The sequence below is a fragment of the Diadema setosum genome, chromosome 9, assembly GCF_964275005.1.
Source record: "Diadema setosum chromosome 9, eeDiaSeto1, whole genome shotgun sequence".
Taxonomy (NCBI): Eukaryota; Metazoa; Echinodermata; class Echinoidea; order Diadematoida; family Diadematidae; genus Diadema; species Diadema setosum.
The window spans coordinates 10,190,884-10,197,357 of NC_092693.1; positions in this window are offsets into that span (position 1 = coordinate 10,190,884).

Here is a 6,474-nt window from a genome sequence, read left to right on the forward strand (position 1 = left end):
GTCCATAATATAATCTTTTACATCATTTATACGTGCGCGTGTGTTTGCTAGCTTGCTCACTTTTGTCATAATACATTTTTCTCATTCATATCAGGAGTGGGAAAAGTGTGACAAGTATCTCTGCATTCCTGTGAGTGCAAATGCAAATGATGTTATTCTTGGCAGTCTCTTCGTTGTAAGTGGTGCGTCATGATTTAAAGTATTTAGATAATTTTATCTGTCTGTTCATTCATGTTGCTGCAGCAACTTGGAATATAGTATCTGTCAGTGTTTACTTCTATTGCGAATGTTTTCTATGTAGATAATGGCGTTCAAGAGTTAGATCTGCGACGCGAACGCTAAGACGACGCTTCTTCCTAGGTTGCGCAATGGAAACAGCTATCTTACGCTTATGCAGAACACCAATGTTTCTCCTTTTTGCCCATAATAGTGCCGTCTTAGCGTTCGCGTGGCAGATCTAAAGCTTCCTGTTGTATTTCATCACAGGACATTGAAAACAAACAAACAAACAAACAAACTTATTTTGATCACGTCATCCCTAGTGTATACTGAATGTGTTTGAACTTCTTTTAACATACAAAACATTTAGGGGACAATAATCAGTAATTTGTTTTCACTGCTTATTCACTGTTAGCATTTAAATATTCATTGTCGAATTTCAGATGAAAAATCATAGAAATTGAAATTCAAAAGTAACCTCAGATCACTCATTTGTGGGTTATCAATTTTGGCCAGGCAAAATGTAATTTGGTGTGTGCAGTTAATATCAAAAGAATGATTGATTTTAATTTCAACATCACTGTAATTTGTTTTTTCTGTAAATGTTATCATTGTTTTCAATTTTATTTTGCAGAAGTCAGATCTCCCCAAAAGTGGCGCTGACAAAGCAACTGTGTAATTGCTCAAGTTGTTTCCTGTGCATAACTGAAACAGGTGCTCGCTTACTTGTGCAGGAAATTGTACTTCCTCTCTTACTGGCTGTATCACTGGGACCTTCCAGTAGAAGTGGAATGATCCCGATGGAATTCAGAATCAGCTTGCGATTGGCATTGAACTGCGTAGGGCGGCGCAAAGAGATAACCTTGACTATTGCGCCACTCATCAGAGCGTGTAAAAATTGATATCCGGTGCAATAATCCTTCGACGAAAGTCTCAGTTTTTCATTAAAGGTGAATCTGCGATGGGTAGTACCGAGCACGCGTACAATTCTCAGTCAAAATCTAGGCAAAGCCGTGATTATTCTCGGGTAGATGTTACAGTTTGATGATAGAAATCAGGTATGATTAATGCATAATCTATCATAATCATTATTCAATTGTGATTAAGTAATTTATCATAATTTTCAGCAGATTTTTTTTTTCCAGCACAGAATTTATTATACTTTTTCATCAGAACGTTGTACGTCAGGTGTATTCATAGTAGATTCTTTTCGAGACAGGAGAATCCTTCCGTAAACTCTCTCATACCCTCACGCACACGCACACATACTTACATAATAGGGCCTACACACATCCATACAAATATAGATACAGGCATAATGGTTTGTAAACTAAGGCGCAAACTTCAGAAGTAGCCTCAAAATAATGCGCCTGTCCAAGAAGTGGGAATAGAGTTGAACTTTGAGTGTGGAATCAAGAGGATTGAAGTGAGAGAGAGAGAGAGAGAGAGAGAGTGCAAGGATATGCCATTTAACAATCCTTAATAGCCAGCTTTAAATTTGCGACGCGAACGCTAAAGAAAACGATATAAGGCAAAAAACAAAAACAAAAACAAAAACAAAAACAAAACAAAACAAAAGAGAGAGAAAAATGGTGTGATTCTGCACATGCGGTAGAAAGCTGTTAATTGTCCGACCCGGGAGGAGGCGTCGTCTTAGCGTTCGCGTCGCAGATCTAAAGCTCGCTAATGACTAGCATGTTAGGCTGGATTTGGCTACATTCTCGCTGCAAGTTGACCAGTACCGGACCGTAAATGGTTCAGCTGTACCCAGGACATCTCGGAAGAATTGTAACCTTAGAGGGTGTGACACAACAAGACTTTCAAATTCGGTGATAAGGGTCGAAACTCTGCATAATTGTGTGTGTCATGCCATTCGATTGGAATATACCAAGAATTATTGTGATCTCTACCATTTGTTTGTTTCTTGTGTGTTTGTGTTTTTTGTTTAGTTTTTTTTGTTTATTTATTTATTTATATTTTATTTTATTTTATTTATTTATTTTTATTTTTATTTTTTTAATTTATTTATTCATTTTTTATTTTATTTATTTATTTATTTATTTTTTGGAGGGGGCGGGGGGGGGGGGGGTAACGACGCAATGGCGGCACATAAAGCATAGACTCTCAAAGGTAACCGTAACAGAATGTCTGCAACCAGTCTGGGCATCTGGTATTTTCGTGATTTGTTATCAGCATTGCGTCCCAGTTCTGGCAAACCCGTTCTTTATGTTTTGCACACTCAAACGGACTTCCTAGGAAGGAGTGTTTGGCTTTGTATCCAAAGTTCGTCGAAAACAATTCAATTAAGGCTCCAATGTCAATGAACTGTGACATATTATGCCAGTGACCCAGGTTACAATTAGCTACATGGATATACTCTCTCGTGTGTTTTTCTCTTTTTTTGCGTGTTTGCTTTGTTTGTTTGTTTGTTTGTTCATTTCCACCTGAGAAGATGGCTGGATAGCCCATATTCAGCTACGTTAAGCTGGTCATCCATTGGGTCCAGTTGAATGTGAGGTGGGACCACTTCACCGGGTTAAACACCCTGCATCTTTGCGATGAATGAATGAAGCGGGATCTTTTACGTGCATGAGTTGTTACTCTCTCATACACGGGACCTCCATTTTATGTCCTATCCGAGGGACATTCATTGAAGTTGAGAAATGAGGATTAGGCCTACATTCTTACCCTACCAATGCCTACTGCTGATATCGATCCCTCGTCCACTTCAAAACTTTGGTTATCGCACACGTAGTTTACGTTGTCCGATGATCGTCAAGCACGTACCGCTCACACGTTTTACCTTTTAAAAGTTTTTATATTACTAGATTTTACTGATGATTTGCACCACAAAGAAAAAAGAGTGAATTCCCTCAAAATGATTGTGTCTAGGAATTAAAGTTCATGAAGCAATGAAGACTAATAAAGACAGTAACTTTTTCACCCGTAAAACGGTCCTATCTAGGTTGTTTTTCCCCTGCAGGCAGGGGGCATTTATACGACATGGCTCATGAATGTATTCAAGCTGAAATGAATCGGCCGAATATCTCTGGTGTGTGATATGCCCACGTAATCTAACAAAGGCAACGGTTAAATGTTGATTAAGAGATTATTCGCCAGTCCTATAGTTTGCGGGAATTGTAAAGTTGTGGGATATGGACGAGGTTCCAGTGACGTCACGGAACCTCGTCTATTGATGTTTGAATGCCTCTTGTTGAATGCCACTGTCAATCAGTGTCAGTCTGAATGTACACATAATCCTCCTCCTACAATTACTTTTCTACTCTCACTGTCACTTCTCCTGAAATCTGATGCTTCTATAGTGCAGTTATTTATAATCATACGGCTTCTCACTTTACTGTTTGTAATTACAATGTTGCACTTAATGATGGCTATGTGATGCTCCAGTCATAAAAAGAATGACAATATTCATAATGATAGAGCGAAAATAATACGTGCCCTTTCAATGCGAATGGACGAGTTTCACAGTGGTGACCAACATTTTGCCTAGATCAGGACCCAATGAACTCGATACCCGGTGTATTGTGACTACCGACCGGCGATGGAGGCGCTATTACCGTAAGTCGATTTCTTGAAGTTGGCCTCTCTCTGTAAAAGGATATATAGGCAGAACGTGAGAATTATGATGAAGGAAGACCGTATTAGATCAACATTGCAGCAATACACAATCCGAACACTAAAGTGTAAGAATAACAGAGCAAAGTTCATATTTTATCTTTTGGCCATTGTGTATTGATGACCTCATAATATGCGCGCTCATTCCAAATACCACGTGTCTAAACCCTCTTCAAAGTCATCATATTCTTTCCACATGGCAAGCGGAACCGGGGTGGGGGGGGGGGGGGTGGGTAGGGGGGCTCGTCCCCTCCCCCCACTTTTTTGCACCAGTACATAGGAATACATAGGGTGCCCCTCCCCCCCCCCCCACATTGTTTTAGCCCGGAAGTGGCAGTAGAAAGAAAAAAGGAAATAGAATAAAACCGTTTTTTTTTTTCTTGTCAGCTGAAGAAACCCGAAAGTGGAATGAGAAAGGCGATTCTTTTTTTGTTTTTGTTGCTTGTTAGCTCGTGAAACCCGGAAGTGGGCCCCGACTTTTGAAAACGTGGCGCCGGCGGTGTTCCACCCTTGGAAATGAAAATACATGAATTAAAGGCAGCAGAAAATAAATTAAACTATACTTTTTACACTATTGCCTCTTCATAAATCCCCACAGCCTACACGGGGGAAGAAAAATCATGTAGAGTTTCGATGGGCTCCAAATGCAAATGAACAGCATGCAAAGTACTCGTCGGCACCCTTTTGTTGTTTTATCAAGTTTATGGCATTTCTCATTCTTTCTGAACATTTACTACAAATACTTAGATAAAAGTAATTCGGGTTTATAGCTGCATTCTATTTTTAAGGTAAGTATTCTTTAACAATTTCGTTATTTCTGTATATTGATTTACCCCTTTCGTCGACCTCAAAACTGAAAGTACTCCATCAAGTTCACGTCCGGTTTGTGATGTATAGGCCTATATGCTAGCAAGCCCAGTTTGGTACGTTGAGCTAGATTCTCAGTGTGGCAAATTGTAGGCCATTCCAATGTCCTGTCGCAATGAAGCGAGACCTGGGCCCTGTTTTATAAAGAGTTGAAATTGATTATATAGTTGATTTCAACTGTAAGTCAATGGCAGCCTGTGTGGTAAGGACATTTAAAATCGATTTTATCTTTTGATAAAACGGAGCCCTGGAGTAACGTTATTCTTTTCGATGGACAAAGGAAATCAAGAAAAAGCAATCCGGTAGACTGAGTGTAAATTTGGCTTCTTGTATTGCGCTGGTAAGACGTAAAATCTACATCAAAAATGTAAAGAAAATATAGGGGTAACGAGACGGGAAAGTTTGTGCAAAGGAGGTTTCGTGAAAATCTCTGTTTCAATGAAATCCAATGAATTAGAAATCCGAGCAGAAACAACGATCGAAAGTCACATACAAAATGTTTGAAAGTCATTTTGCAAGAACCATAGAGTTTGAAGGTGTGGATTGATGGATAGCGCCGTCCGCATTTCTTATAAAGGTAAGATGCAATTTGGTTGAATCAATTGACCTATCAGGAAATGGCGATTCTTCCATCTGAAATGTTTAGTTATACGTTAGTAAAAAAAAGTATTACTTTCGAAAGTGACGGGAAATCACGATATTCACGGTATTCGGATGCTCTAAGTTACAAGTTCAAAGTTAAAATTTATTTTCATTTCCATCAAATAAACAGAGAAAGTTATATAAAATGTATAGAGTCTAAGCAGAACATATCTGTCAGAATAGTTGCAGAAAAAAATTTAAAAAAATAAAAATAAACAAAATACATGTAATAATCAGTAACAAATGAAGAAAATACAATTGTTTGATGCATAGTACAAATTGAAATAAGGATGAGAATGGAAATGGAGTGTTCCACCAAAAAGCAAAGCTTGTACGATATGGGACCCTCAGAAAATACATGAGAACGAATAATGAATTAATGAAATTACAAACAGATATAAAAAAAAAAAGAATCAAAGGAACCAATGTTAACTTACATGAGATCAAATTAGGAAGGAAAAAGAGGACATAAAGGGAAATGGAAAAAATGAGGGAAAAAAAATGAAACTACAACACGTGCCATATACGGCACGTGTTGTAGGACTTGGATAAGTCGGTATTACACTGAATGATCCAGCAGGTTTTACAACCAGTGCTTTACAGCGGGCCACTCGTTTGTATCGTTGTACTCTAATACTCTTCGGTCAACATTGCAAAGTATGAAATGCTGCTCTTGATTATTCTACTTGATTGCACATAAGAGATTATATCTTATCATAGAGCATATACTTCATGAGACCACTCTGTATTGTGCCTTTTTCTTTTACAAATCAATAAAAGAATATGAATATTTATTTATCTATCTTTTCTAAGGTTATTTCTAAAGTTAAGGATTGTCAGCTACCCACTTTTATTCAACATCAGTGTTTACGAGCAGGAACCGCTCATAACATGATATCGTCCAAGGATGAAAATACTGAGCAGAATTCGTATCAAGAACCATCTGGGTATAAATTTCAGAGCCTGATGCTCTGAATCGATCGGCGATCGCGAGCCCCCCCCCCCCCCCAGTCATAGCTCATGACTCTCGCGCCTCTCCCATGTAAACTTTGCCCTGCTGCTGCTACACGCACTCGCCTGAAATGTTTTCACAGTGCACAATTGTTCTCA